This window comes from Vanessa cardui, chromosome 25 (assembly GCF_905220365.1).
Source record: "Vanessa cardui chromosome 25, ilVanCard2.1, whole genome shotgun sequence".
Classification (NCBI taxonomy): Eukaryota; Metazoa; Arthropoda; class Insecta; order Lepidoptera; family Nymphalidae; genus Vanessa; species Vanessa cardui.
In genome coordinates, this window is record NC_061147.1 from 3,088,405 (window position 1) to 3,104,670 (window position 16,266).

General features: G+C 32.7%; 1 protein-coding gene and 1 non-coding gene across 2 annotated transcripts in view; one reads left to right on the top strand and one right to left on the bottom strand.

Moving 5' to 3' along the window:
- The first annotated feature begins 4,534 nt into the window (after positions 1 to 4,534).
- The window catches only part of LOC124540454 (solute carrier family 41 member 1), a 121,258-nt gene continuing 109,526 nt past the window's right edge, over positions 4,535 to 16,266 (top strand). Inside the window, exon 1 of the mRNA XM_047118046.1 lies at positions 4,535 to 4,607. The gene's annotated coding sequence lies outside the window, so the exon portion shown is untranslated. The remainder of the gene's footprint in view (positions 4,608 to 16,266) is intronic.
- Positions 15,751 to 15,832, bottom strand: Trnal-aag. The gene has a single exon. It is a non-coding gene; the product is annotated as a tRNA-Leu (tRNA).

Sequence of the window (16,266 nt, forward strand, 5' to 3'; positions counted from 1 at the left end):
TGTAATCACGAATGTAAATACTTTAAGAAACAGCAAGGGAACAACATCTTAATTTATTAGGATTTTTACTTTACCGTTTCAGCTTTTAGAATTTTATTTCAAAAATTAGTCTGCTATTTTTTTAGTTGCATACAAATTTCAAAGAAAAGTTTGGTTGATTGAAGACGATATCCTCAGGAATTGCGTTAGATAGCCCATTCATTAAGAAAGACTCTACGATACGATCAATAGGAGCAGACTATCAATGAAAAAAAATTGCGAAAACAAGCAAAATAATTTCTTTTGACAATTTTCGTTGCGTGCGCTTATAAAAGGTTAAAGATTCGAAAAATTCATGTACGACAGAATTGTTCTCCTTCTAATTTTAACATAAGTATCTAATAAGTTTGGCTCACTGTATGTCACCTTTTATGGTAATCGAATTTGTTCAAATAGTGTATTATTTGCGAAAGTTTTTACAAGCATAGTAATCTTTAGCCAAATAATTATATTTTCCTCAATTAAAAATTACATAATTTTAAAATAAATAATGATCAAGTACTACTAAATTAAAGCTACTTACATAACAAGATTAAAAGACTCAGCAGATTCTTTTAACTAAAATCTAAAGTGTTGCTGTTACTGATAATTGAGTGATGTACCCAAAATAATTTCTCCATGAACGTAGTCTTTAAAAAAAATTTCCACCCCCGCGAAATAAGTCACGGGCAAAAGCTAGTTTTTAATAAAAGGTTGATATTTATCTGCAATATATCGTAGTTAGACAAAAAACAAATTAAAAAAATGGATTCGTCACCTTAAACCATAGACACAGCTACTTTATTTACTAAGTAAACCTTAATAATAGATTATTCCATTTGAATTCGAAAAAGTTTTAGATAAAACTCGAAGTTTCCATCTCAGGCTGTAGTACTTATCTTCATCGAAACCACATTTTTACAAATGGAAAGAATTAATAGTATAACTTTTGGAACTTAGAAATATTTTTTGCTCATTCAAAAGCAACAATGTTAAATGATGTTAAATACCTCAAAATTTGTACAATCTCTAATGTTGGTATAGTGGTAATGACGATGAACTAAAACGTACTTAGGACCACATGCAACCATATCTATATATCAACGATGCCGTAGCGCAGTGAAATAAGGTCAAAAGCTAAAGAAGAAGAAAGGGATTTGCCTAGCAATAGGATATCACAAACTATGGCAATGTTATTTACTAAGTATCGTTACATTTCGTTTTCAGAATCCCAGTAGACATTAATTACGTAAATACTATATATATACACACTCATATATATATGTATTTACGTAATTCCATCCATTGCTCATTTACATAATCGCCAAAATACACAGAATTGCCTGTTCGCCATTTGTTACATACTGATTGCATAATAAAAGGTCATATCTTGTATTCCCCTGCAAACATACGCCTAGTAATGTACAGGAAAACTTTTTTTTTAATTTAAATCCAAATAACGCTGTCGCTGACCACGTATTATACGGTGTTTAAATCAAAATGATTCTCGTTTATGTTTGCCAAGGTTTTGACTATCATCATTTAATTACATTACACAGATCTATTAACTATCGTTCTAAATAATTTTAACGAGATTTTTAAAGGAACAAATAATAGAAAGCAGGCAATTATTGCTTAAAGAGGTTTTGCCTTCAACGAAGATTATATGGATAATAGGTATAGAAAGAAAGGAAAAAAGAAAAGTTTGTATTTAAGACACAATATACTACTTAATCTACAAATATATGGATAATTATAGATACAGCTTCCAAGTTGTTCCATGTTTCAAGTTCCACAAAACCTTAGGACAACCTTAAAAAAATTCAACAGCATACAACTTGTGTTTTTAATACATGGTAACAATGGATGTTTGTTCTACATTTGATTACTACATTAGATATTTATTGAATATAGGCCCCAACACGCCATTCGACTCAAAGGGGCTATTACGATTCCACCATTGCAAGAGTTACTAATAAATATTTGTGGCTGATCGATAAATCAGTATTATGGATCCAATTGCAATTCGATCTTTTCTACCGATAAGTTGCAATGCAAGATCAAGGAATATCCGACTACTTTAAAACGTTACCTCACGACATAATGTTTAACGGATTACAATTTAAATTTGTGTATTATTAATAGTAGCTAGTAATAGTTTGACAGAAATAAGACAATGGAAAATATTTTGGTGAAGAGGAATAAACAGATGGATCAAAGATAATACTTAAAGATGTTTAATCTACAGTTCACAATCATAAACCCTTACTAGTACTTAATGGATCACAAATTCAAATTACGAGAATATATCAAACGAAAGTACCTAACTGACGTCATCAAAACTGTGAATAAAATATGGAACTAGGTAGAATATGGCACATGAAATGGAATATGAGGAACAGAAGTCAGATGAGAACCGGTCTAAAGAAAGACGAATTTTGAAAAAGGAAGCTGGAGTCATGAACAGGACATACAGGCAAAGTATGTATGAAAATCATTATGAAATTTATTGTATTCAAATGCACAATGTCTTAAATAAAGAGTATTGAATTTAAATTTGTACAAAACATTGTATATGTTGCAGTATTCTATTGAAAAATATAAATCTAATTTACTTTCGTATTTATTAATTTGTTCGCTTACTTCGTCTAAATCAGTGATTCCCAAAGTGGTCCAGGGGAGACATGATGGGGGTCTACGTAGGCGTGAATAAAAAATGGGGGTTCATAAGATGTAAGTGGTAGAAAATGTTTCATTTTTCGTTTTTATTTTACCTATCGAAATATAGGGGCAGAACTCAGAAGAGTTTTTGGTGACTTTTAAAATGTGGTAGATATGTACCAGCAGGGGGTCCACCGAAACCAATAAAATTTTGAAAGTGGTCCACGAGAAAAATATGTTTGGGAACTACTGGTCTAAATGATCATTTGAATCATCATCATACTCTTAACCATTTTGCAACTTGCACAGGGTTGCTTATTTGATGCTGCTTCAATGAAATTCAGTGGTACATATTTATAAGAATCAGATTCTTTACCGACGAGTATAAACTTTACAGTTGAAAATTCAACCAAAGTATCAGTAGTAGGTATTTGAACCCGCAACCTTAAGGTTTAACTGATCTAACCACTCAACCATTTCAAGTCTCAAAATAAATAAACGATAACCTAGATACTTTTAAGGTACAATAAATCTATATCAAAATAAGTATCTAGTACAAAAATTAATTTCATAAAAGTTGCCATTTTTTTCCAATAGTTTTCAAGATATTTAATAAGCGCGAAGAAGTCCTCGCTGTGTGCGTGTTAGCGCAGTACAAGTGGAAGGATCGATACAAGCTAGTATTAGGAGTGGAGATAACAATAGCCTAAGGGGTTACGGTCAACACTGCAACTTCCACATCGCTAGTCAGCCCGTAAACCGTTAAGCTTGACCTTATATTCCTAACGAACTATAAGTTTCAATCCTGTGCATTTTTCTGATATAAAATCTATAGGTATAATATCTCAATAATCGCAAGAGGCAAAATTTTATCGACTGCTTGATAACTAACTATACTAATATCCAAACACCCATATTTTTAATATTCACAGTGAGAGTTATGCTGGCAGATTTATCAATTGCCATAATATTTTTGCAATTCAAAATGACTAACGATTACACAATGTTGCACCAAGTTTGTGGAAACATTTGTGGAAACAAGTCGACACGTTAATGACAGCAGTAATTGTTACCAACACATGTTAAAAGAATTAAAGTAGGCATTTTCCGAAAGGATATATAATCACTGCGAAATACTTATTCCTATTTGTTTCCAACATTCTAGAAATACCATGTGTTTTGAATATGAAGTTTTTTAAATGGAACCGTGTCCTTAAATAATAAAATGTTCAATATTCAATTCAAATTTTCAATAACACAACAAGAATTTTAATCTGCCTTTTCACGCATAATGTGAAAATCGAATGAATCTGATCATGCTTGATTTGCCTCGGATCAAAATATACACATGAAATTGTTTCATACTATGTCACGAAAATTCTATGAACGATTCATATTGGAATTTGCAGAAAACGGAGACAAAATTATGGCCGATCGCAATATTATAATGCATATATCCACCGATTTTTATATTAACCTTTCAATTCTGAACCCTATGTAGATTTCAAGGGTGTCGGGTCCTTGCTTTTAAATTTTCCATTCACCCTTGCCCTTCTCACCGCGCATGCGCACTGAAACGCCCACGTAAAATGGCGTCAAATGCCATAAAATGATAATGGTCTAATTCCACAATGATACCAATTTAACTAGTATTATGACATAATACGCGACCATTCAATGGAGCATAATACGTTTTTCCAGTGCAGCAAATTGATTAATAAAAAAAATAAATATCGTCCATTCGTTAGAGACCGGTTCGGCGGTGTTGGAAAGTGTCTTGTCTAAGCCGTGGAAGGGTCATGTTATGCTGGCATCAGCTGTTTTCGAAAAATCGAATGTCTAATACGAATTTTCATTCGGGCCGGCAGTTTGACGTCAGCTCTTAAACGGTGCGGACGAAGTGAATATATAAAACCAGCTATGTAATGGTGAGTGTTGGTGATAGTGCAATGTAGATGGTAATAGTGCATTTATTAAGGAATGCCAAAGTGTGCTTCGTTTAGTGAATGTTGTGTGTAGTTATTAATTTTTCTTATTGTATGCACTTAGGTTATGTTATCTGTTGGAAAGATCTAGTGATTTTTTTCGTTCGAATAATACTTCCCCACGTGTATTTGTTTTTAAATGGGGATGTACAGCAGGGTGACTCGCTCAGTGATTAATGATCGAATACATTGTGGTGTGACTCGATTTAAGTATCGATTAATTGAGGTTAAACGTTTTATCGGCTTTAACTAAACTGTTACTGATTTTAATATCGACACAGTTAAAATATACGCGATAATTTTATTATTAACGTAACAAATTTATCAAATATTAATTTTATTTTTATTTACCGTGAATCTTTGATGTATTTTAAATCAATTTTGTTGATATCAAATATTGGATATTTATTTATTGATGTTGGTCGAATGCTTGTTTTTTGATTAAATTATTTTATTAATTAAAATTAAAGGAAAATTTTACATTTAATTCATTTGTAATGAAATCGAAATACTGTAATTTTCCTTATATAGTTTAAAATATTAATATCGATAATATAGTTAAACGAATGATAACTATGAAAATATTCGGTAAGAAAAAATCTTTCATGAAATTTCAATGTAAAATATAACTTATTTCAATAGCCTTACGGTCCAGATTATTTTGAATTAGATACTTGCAGGCTTTAGTGCAATATTGGTGATGAGATTTTTAGTAACAATAAAATAGTTTAGTTTTTGTATTGTATGCAGAATGATATGTTTGCTCTTCAATATAGACGGTTAATATAGACTATTTTTTATCTTTGCAAAGCCTGGACAGCTATGTAAAATAAAATCGTTTTAATGTACGTTGTTTTGCAAAACAATATATTAATAGTTTATAATGCGACTAATTTAAATTGTTAGCCGTTAAACATTATACTTTTAGGCAATGTTTTAAAATATTCGAGTATGTCTTAGTGTCACGTGTCATTGGCGAGATAATCTGTGTCCTGTGGCACAGATAATAGAAAAAGAAGAAGATGACGTATTTTAAATATGTATGGTGTGGTATGGGGGTCAAGTAACTGATATTAGTGATAATGATTGGTGCTATGTTTGTTAATATATATTACATTATATTTAGAAACGTATTGTATGGATTTAATCTTGTGAAGTATCCGCAGAAATATTACAAATATTTCAATTCTTTTAAAGGAAAACTAACAGATCCCCCCCCCATCCAATATCTATTTACTTGAGGTTATGGAATGGGTGTATTTTCAACCGACTTAAAAAAAGGAGGAGGTTATCAATTCGTCTGTATTTTTTTTATGTATTTTATCTCATAACTTTTTACTGGGTGGAACGATTTTGACAATTTTTTTTCCTATAAAATGAAGAATAAGTAATATTTTCGCTTCGATTTTGTAACTATTTTCTTTCTTTATTTTTAATCTTTTATATACAATTTATTATCAACTATATTTATATCTTTATATGCAAGATACCAGTCCTGACTTCGCACGGGTAGAATAAGGGACCAAAACATTATATACATATATCATACCTAGCTGTGTCTGCTACATCGTGCACGTTTTAATTTAACAAAAGCTATATGGTTCATTTTGCAGATTTTACTATAACTTATAGAAATAGAATTCTTTATTGTATTCTATGTTCTTAGGCATCTCTTGTGATATCAAGTTGTTGGTGGGATGCACCCGTGACGTGACAGCAGTGTGCTGGCATGTTCGCGGGCTGTTAACGGGACATGATAGTATTATAACATTGCAGCGTGACTTTGTTATTGTTTTATGTAAAATCTATAATAATATTATAAATGTGAAAGTAACTCTGTCAGTCTATCGTTCTTTCATGACCAAACCGCTGAATTTTATTAAATTTGGTTTGAAGCGAACTTAAACTCCAAGAAAGGAGATAGACTACTTTTTTTCCCAACAAATGAAAACCAACACTCTAAAACGAGGTTCTAAAATAAGTGTAGCTTATTTACTCTTTATTACATTAGCCAGTGAAAGTCACATCAAAATCGGTACAGTCGTTTCAAAGATTCGACGGAACAAACAAACAGGTAGACTGACAAATAATGTAATAAAAATAATAATTTGGTGTATATGTGCCGTGTATAAATTGCATATGCATTTAGTAAAAACCGGTTATTTTAATATTACAGACAGACACTCCAATTTGATCTGAAAACTTCAACGATCGTATTTCCATTAATTTAATCAAAATCGTAACGAATTAAACATCTAAGCCCTCCTTACGTAGCACTCTCTCATGCCCTGGCTTCGCATGCTGGTACTAAATATATTACAGATTTTTTCTTGTTTTTTTACTATATTGTCCATGTATTATATACAAAAAACCTCTCCAATGAATCTATCTATTAAAAAAAACGCATCAAAATCCGTTGCGAATTTTGAAAGATCTAAGCATACATAGGGGCAGACAGCGGTAAGCGACTTTCTTTTATACTATGTAATGAAGATTTTAAACTAACATGGCTATTTTTATTACTACAAGTATTTAAAACGGGGTATTTACCATGTTATTTATTTTATAATATGTGATACCACGCATTTATGCACACGATATTACCCGCCATATAAAGCTGTGTATTGAATACTTAGAAATATCTAATATGAAATATGAATATATAAAATTGTAGTATTGTAAGTAGTAGGTACTAGCATTAATTAATAGTTAAATCTTAGTATAAGAACTCGGCTTCCACACAGAAACCATACAGGTTTAAGTGGAATGTCTATTTGTATTCTAATCGTTTGTAACAAAAAACGTTTTTAGTCAATAAACTAAAAAAAAAAAAATCTAGAACAATATTTCCACGCGGAACAACCGTGAAGTATTTCTATTAAAAACATAGCGACCGAGTTTGTTTTTACATCAAATAACTTTAAAGGTGATTAAGATTCCAAGGATTAACTCGACGTACGTTTGAATAATGAAATATTACGATTGAAGATGTATCTTTAGGTGCAATCGTCGTAATTGGTAGTGATCGTCTGTTATCCGAATTGTTATTGTTTTTTTTAGATAACATATTTTGCGAGATAGTACTCGCGTTAGATTAGCATTTATGTCATTGATTTCATGGAAGATCTGCCGCGTGCATCCTTGATGCTTTTGGCTTTCCCTTACAATAATTGCATTGCACTTTGAAATACCTAATACCTAGAGGAGAGACAGGATATATGTATGTAGGTAGGTGTTTATATAAAACTCGCCCAGCTTGGATCATAATCAGCAATGAAAATTTCAGGAAAATATCTATCCTAATAATATAAGTGTGAAAGTAACTCTTTCTGTCTGTCTGTTGTTCTTTCACTATCATTATATATTTTGTTTTACACAACCCCCTAAACGCGAGCGAAACTGCAGGCGAAAACTAGTATTGTATATATATTTTTTGTATTGATATTAACAAAACAGTTAAAATGATGTTTTGACTCAGAATATTTAAAAAAAAATAATTAAGAATACAAGCAATTTCTTTATTAAGACCATTTATGCTGGATTTAATTCTTCAGTTTAGAGAAGAGAATATTTAGTTTTTTATTAATAGAATCTATTGTTAAAATCCTATTGAAAAGTCATTCGTTAAAATATATGTCGTATAAAAACAGTGTCATTTCGAATTTTATAGGAAGTAACTTATTTATCTAATAACGACGTAAAATTATCTGTTTCTTTTTTTTTTTAATGTAGTCGCAACTCCCCAAATGAATTATTGATTTAATTTTCCAGTTATCTCCTTCTAATCATATCACTTGTGTTAGGAGTGGACGACAATAGCTCAGGGGTCGGAATCGATCCTGCGACACTTAAAATAGTTAAGTGTTTCGAAACCGATATTGATGCTTCGGGAAGAAAAACGTACTAAACATATTTACCTATTTTTATATGGACATGACAAGAATGTGTTAAGTTTTAATTATTAATTGGTTTAACTACATTTCTTTTAAATTAAAATTAATACCAACACATGTGACAATAATGGAAGATGTGGGTAAAATTTACTAATAATTCCAAGTTTTTTTAACATTATAATTCATAACATTTTATAACATTTTGGTCAGATAGGTATCCAGTGGCGTAGCTATCGTAGGGCCCCAAGGCACAGGGGGCCCTCTAAACAAAACCTTAAGCTTTTGAAGCTAGAAAACGACCTGCGCACAAGATTACTTATTTGGTATCTATAACTTGAAAGGGCAAATATTCGTTAAAGAGGGATGGGAAAGAGAGAGGCCCGATTCTTTTTCTATGCACCGGGGCCCTTCCTCACCTAGGTACGCCACTGTACGTATTCATAAATTTAAGTTTTATTAGTTTGTATAAACTGTCTTGTTGGTTTGAGTAGCTACGGGACCGACTTATAGTCCTCCGCATTTTATTTTAAGTGTAACCACTCTGAAAATTTTTGTGATCGGTTTGATCTGACGATCGCGCCCTCATTATTTATTTGTTCAAAATCACTTTCTTTCTGAACGTAGCTCCAACAAGTATGGTAAGAGAGGTTGAGCAGATGCGCATTTGAAATCGATTCCAAGGCCTCTTTTACACCTGTCGAAGATGTTTTTCACAGATCTTTTATTGGGTAAAAATCCCATAAAGCTTGGTTGGTTCTCCTTCAGAGAATCGTAATTCGCAACGCGGGAATCTTACAACGATTTATGTATGAATAACGCTTTTTTTAAAAAAAGGAAGTTTGGGGTATTTTAGTCAATAAAATTCCTTTTATAAGTTTTTTATTGGAATTATGTAAAGTCAAGATGAGGAGGTAAACGTTATTATGACTTTAAAGTCAAAATGACGTGTGCATATGTAAATATGCATTTTGTTTAAATGCTTAATTACATTGTAAGTGCGGTAACTTTGTTGTCTGTTTGTTACGTTATAACGGCAAAACCACTGGATCTAATATGATGTTATTGGGTATAAAGCAAGTTTGAAGACCAAGGAAAAATACAATATCTAAAACCTGTGAACGCTCTTAAACTTAAGTGAAACCACGACTGTAAGCGAGGTTTTTAATATCAGTTTTTTTTATGTAGTACACATAGCGTTAGTAGGTACGTCTGTCAATCTGTTTACTGACACACGTGTTATGGTAGATTAGCTACAATCGATATTGATTTCAAAGGAGTAACGGTAGACACCACTCCGTTACTCGGGGTTAGAGAACTGTCTTTTTTTTTGGTATTTATTTTAGGAAGGCCAATTGGGTCATACGGTGGAAATACCATTGTAGATATTAACAGTATAAAAATATTCTTTGAGAAGATGTTTATAGGAGGTATACCCAATAATTATTCCAACGTACTTGTAATCCTAAAAATATATAATAAAATAAATATTAAATATTAATAAATATATATTAATATTATAAATGTGCAAGTAACTGTGTCTGAATGTCGTTCTTTCATGACCAAACCGCTGAACCGATTTTGATGAAATTTGTATACCCAATAATTAGTCCATCAACTTGTAACCCTGTAAATATACAACAACAACAGCCTGTAAATTCCCACTGCTGGGCTAAAGGCCTCCTCTCCCTTTGAGGAGAAGGTTTGGAACATATTCCACCACGCTGATCCAATGCGGGTTGGTGGAATACACATGTGTCAGAATTTATATGAAATTTGTCACATGCAGGTTTCCTCACGATGTTTTCCTTCACCGCTGAGCACGAGATGAATTATAAAGACAAATTAAGCACATGAATCAGCAGTGCTCGCCTGGGTTTGAACCCGCAATCATCGGTTAAGATGCACGCGTTCTAACCACTGGGCCATCTCGAGTCGTAAATATAAACAACCAATATTTAATATTAATAAATCTATATTAATATTATAAATGTGAAAGTAACTCTGTCTGAATGTCGGCCTTTCACGACCGAACTGCTGAACCGAATTTGATGAAATTCGGTGTGAAGTAAATTTGAATATCTAGGAAGGACATAGGCTACGTTTTTAACTTAACACATGACAACTTACCCCCTTAAACGCGAGGTAATCCGCGGATGACAACAAATATTTAATATTGGACATCACATTCATTACTCTGACCCCAATGTAAGTAGTTTAAACACTTGTATTATGAAACTGAGCCCTATGTATCTAAAATATTATTTAAAGCATTTTTTTTGGTAACTTATCAAATTGTAATTCTTTATTTGGGTAAATTTATATGTATAAACGATTTCCCAGCAATTTTTTCACGTTTCTTATAATCAATTATAACTAACGGATAATAATTATAAAACGATTTTTTTAATTATTTTATTTTGATAAAACGTTTATTTAATTAAATATTTAGAAGCACATTAAATTTACACATTAGGTTAATGGAACCAACCAAAACTAAGGCTGACTATACATATACTTACTGTCAGTCAAAGTAAACTCATGAAACATAATTATAGTATAGTACGACACAACTTAAATGTAAAGTAAAGTAATGTAACAGCCTGTACATTTCCCACTGTTGAGATAAAGACTCCTCTTCCATTAAGGAGTGGGTTTGGAACATATTCCACCACGCTCTTCTAATGCGGGCTGGTGGAATGCACATGTGGCAGAATTTCGATGAAATTAGACACATGAAGGTTTCCTCACGATGTTTTCCTTCACCTCCGAGTACGAGATGAATTATAAACACAAATTAAGCACATCTATATAGTGTTGCTTGCCTGGGTTTGAACCCGCAATCATCGGTTAAGATGGGCCATCTCAGCTCACTTAAATGTAGCATCGGCAAAATTCGTAAAACCGATCAAATCCGAATTAAGTACGCTATCTCAAATTATCAATATTTATTTCTTACGTGAATATGATCTTTACACAAACGTAATAACTTGTAATATCATATGAACTAATATATTCGTCCATTTGACACGTCGACATGGTCGAACTGACGCGAGAATCCATAGCGACGAATAGCGTCGAATGGCGCGATAGGGAGCTGTTTCTATTGGTTGTGTGAATAGGCAGTAATTTGTGTCATTGTATTTTCCGATGCTACATCTAAGTTGTGTCATACTATGTTTAATTCATTCATTTCAATTACCTGGTTTAATTCATAAAGAAAAGCCTGTTTTTATGGTATAGGCTGGCGGACGAGCATATGGGCCACCTGATGGTAAAAGGTCACCATCACCCATAGACAATGACGCTGTAAGAAATATTAACTATTCTTTACAACGTCAATGTGCCACCAATCTTGGGAATTAAGATATTACGTCCCTTGTGCCTGTATTTACACTGGCTCACTCACCCTTGAAACACAACAATACTGAGTACTGTTATTTGCGGTAGAATATCTGATGAGTGGGTGGTACCTACCCAGATGGGCTTGCACAAAGCCCTACCACCAAGTATAGATTAATGATTATTGTCTCTCATTTTTATATTTAACTTGATATATGTACTTATGGTTAAATTAATGTTATCTAGGATAATTATATTAAAATAACACTTGTTTAATCTATTTAGTTCAAATTTAACGGTAAATTATACAATTAACAGATAACGGTTATTGGTAACGTATTAATACATTTAATGGCATATTAATGTATATTTCTTTGAAACCTTTCCCGTGATGCCCTAATTATTAATTTATCGTATTATAAGTAACAAGAAAAACCCTTTTTTCGTTGTTGCATATAGGGAATTAAATATTGAATAATTTCAAGGAGAGTCTAGTGGACATAACAGTATATGAAAACAATATATCTATACATATAATAAATTAGAGTGTCAGCTTGTAAAACAAAAGTAACCGCTTTTTATGAAAATACCATTTTTTACAATTTTTGTCGTACTATCTGTCTGATTATTCGGACTAATCTCAGGAAGGGTTTGACCGATTTTGACGGGACTTTACGGGACGACACTAGCAGAAAGCTGATGAAATTAGGAGTAACTTAGGCTAAACAATAACTGTTTAGTTAAATTAGAACGCGGGTGACGTCGCGGGCATATATAGTTAACTACAAATTTATTGAAAAATTGTGATAATAAAAAATAAAATAAAAACTTTGATTTATAAAAAAAATATTCAAAATTCATCAGTCGTATTAAGAAAATGTTTTGGTTTTTTTCTTTATGATTTATGTAGGACAGGTAAATGGGCCACTGGATAGTGACGCGCTACTTACCTTGGGAACTAAGATGTTATTTCCCCTGAGCCTCTCACACGAGCTCACTCACCCGATGGAATAACCGATGAAATAGTGGGTGAATAAACATGTGTAAATAGCGATACAGCCTCTCTGTCACCCAAATTAGTAATCAGTGCGAAGCGAGACTTTGCACTTAGTACATCTGTGACACTTTTCTCTACAATCACAGGACTAAAAGAGCATAGCGTATACAACGCTCACAACGTCAACCTACAGTCAGAGTAAGAAATCCTTCGTCAGTTTTCAAATTCATTCTTTTATCAAGTCTTAGTACCTTTTGGATCTAAACATCAAATCATTGCGACGCAATATCTCAGTCGGTAAAGCAGATTATCGCACATAATGAGCACGCGAAAATAGATCTTAAGTTGACTAACCCTTTCTTACGCCGATTGTACACAGGCAGTCCTCGACTTACGCCGTTTCAAGTTACGTCCAACAATATTTTGACATTATTCCTCAAGCATACGTCAATCGTTTCGATTTACGGCACAGGAGACTTTTCACTTGTCGCAAGGTGAATGTGAAGAAGAAAAAAGCGAAGCAATCTAATATATCTCGACTTACGTCGTTTTGTTTTACGTCGCGCATTACGGATCCTCACATGCCGTAACTTATCGATGCTTATCAGAAAAATGCTGTCAGAGACAAACCTGTGGGATTTTCTCTGTCACAGCCTATCCATACAGGTTTGTTTGCGTTTTTCCTATCTGTTCAGCATCTTTCAGATGATACTCTGTAAGAACGTCGTTTAAACGACTCTTCTATCCAAGTTAAAAAAAAAAACAACAAAAAAATCCTATTTATGTTAATTATACATTACTTAAAAGAGTTTGCTGTTTTACCCGAACTTATGCAGTGCCTACTAAGACTCACAGGGACCAGGGTTCACTCAAACCCCAATCAATTAGTGAGTTTTAATAACTCTCTAAGTTGTTTATCGTATCGTATTATACTACGGCCTTAATTTTTGTTATTGATATTGGACATTTCATTTGTAGGAGTATGTTTGACGGTCTCGTTATTCTAATGCTTGGGTCGGAAATAAATTTAAAACAACCTATTTCATTGATTAATAGGCTTCTATCAGCACCACACAAATCCAATAGTTTAATTTACAGACTAGCTTTACTCGAAAATATTATGTAAATTACGAAAACATTTATTTTATTTTATTTATTTTAGGAAAACATACAGCATTGTATAATACGTACAATTAATACAAAAATACATCTAACATATGCCAACAAATTTTACACAGTTGCATTAAAACATGGGAACTAAAATATAAATAATAAAAGTAAGGTTATCAAAAATGAATTCCAAGATTAAAGATTAAAACAATCTATCATTTTCTATCATTATATTAATCTATATATTAATCTATCATGCTCTCACCTCTGGGCGGGTGCTCCCCAGTACCAGCTCCTTCCATTTGACCGCATCCAACGTAGAGCGGCTCGAGTTATCGACGATCAAGCCCTTTCCGATCTCCTTGATCATTTGGCTTTGCGTAGAGATGTTGGATCACTCTGCATCTTCTACCGAATTTTTCACGGGGAATGTTCCGAGGAATTGTTCGGATTAATCCCGGCTGCTGAATTTCACCTTCGGACATCTCGTCAAAATTCTAAGTTTCACCCGCACCATCTTGATTTCCGAAAATCCACAACAGCGCGATTTCTGAGACATTTTCTGCCTCGCACAACCACTCTGTGGAACCAGCTTTCGCCGGCGGTTTTTCCGAACCGATACGACATGGGAACCTTCAAGAAAAGAGCCTACTCCTTTCTCAAAGGCCGGCAACGCACCTGCAAGCCCCCTGGTGTTGCAGATGTCCATGGGCGGTGGTAGTCACTTTCCATCAGGTGAGCCTCCTGCTCGTTTGCCACCTATTCCATAAAAAAAAAATCCATTTTTTATTTTATTGAATAGTGGTTGGTAATTCAACGAAAACACTTACCATAAACAAACTACAATTTCGAGTGAGTTTGTCAGTCGATGTAGTTTTAAGCGCAGAAAGATTCGATATTAAAATGGATATGTTAAATAAAACTAATTATAACGGATGAATCGCGTATATTAATTATTTTTAAACATCCCGACGTTTCGAGCACTTTGCAGTGTTCGTGGTCACGGGTAGACTAAGATGACATTCGTCTATTTGAAGAACAAAGGAAATATTATTAACAACTACCGCCAACGATTTATAATATTTCCTTTGTTCTTCAAATAGACGAATGTCATCTTAGTCTACCCGTGACCACGAACACTGCAAAGTGCTCGAAACGTCGGGATGTTTAAAAATAATTAATATACGCGATTCATCCGTTATAATTAGTTTTATTTAAATGTGTAATAATCGCGAAAATTTAAGACAACATTATGGATATGTTAATTTGCGAAACAGCTGGACAGTGGAGTTTAACAAAAACACATTGATAATAAACAAATAAATATATAAATAAGTAATAGGTATAATATGATTCTGTGATAGTGAATTACATTCTGTAAACCATTTTTAATCACAGGAAAATAATAAGACCCTGCGTTAAACTACTGTAAATTCATTCTTGAAATTCAAACATTTTACAGTCAAACTTATTTCTATATGTCTGTACTGTAACTTTACTTATAGGTAAGCATGAAATACAGTTATTAGTAAAAGTAAATAATGTTGAATTAATAAAATAACCCCTACGAAAGTGTCATATCTGAAAACGCAAGTTTGAATGTTTGCTTTATAAAAATATCAGGCGACCATATATATTTTACTTTTGTTAATTTTATCATTAGAACTAAATCCGAAACATTGCATTTTTATAATATATACGAATAAAGTGAATTAAACAATAATAATCACATGTAAAAAAAGGTTATTGGCAGCGGTGGGATTCGAACCCACGCCTCCGAAGAGACTGGTGCCTTAAACCAGCGCCTTAGACCGCTCGGCCACGCTACCACATACCTAAATCATTGAAATTGCTCAATGTTTTTTTAACTTACTTATAAATAATTTTTTTGTATAGATGTTTAAATATTCATGATACCATTTCGTAAATAACTTTGGATGTAATAAATAAATATTAAACTATTATATAATAATTAAGTACTCAATTGTTGTTTACGTGTACGATATTATGTATCCACTTAATATTGAAACTGTTTTTATTTCATAGTATTGTGCTGTCAGCTAAGTTGTGACCCCGAACTGTTCTTTTAGCGTGTAGGTTATCTTGAGATACTGAGGCGTATATATCAGAGTATAGAGGTAAAAATATTCAAAGATCGAAGAAATAATAAATGTTATTTAAGACACTACAAAATTATTTGAGTAATCTGTACTGATTTTAACATTATAATAATCCAAAGAGAAAGTTATTATGATATCGTCAT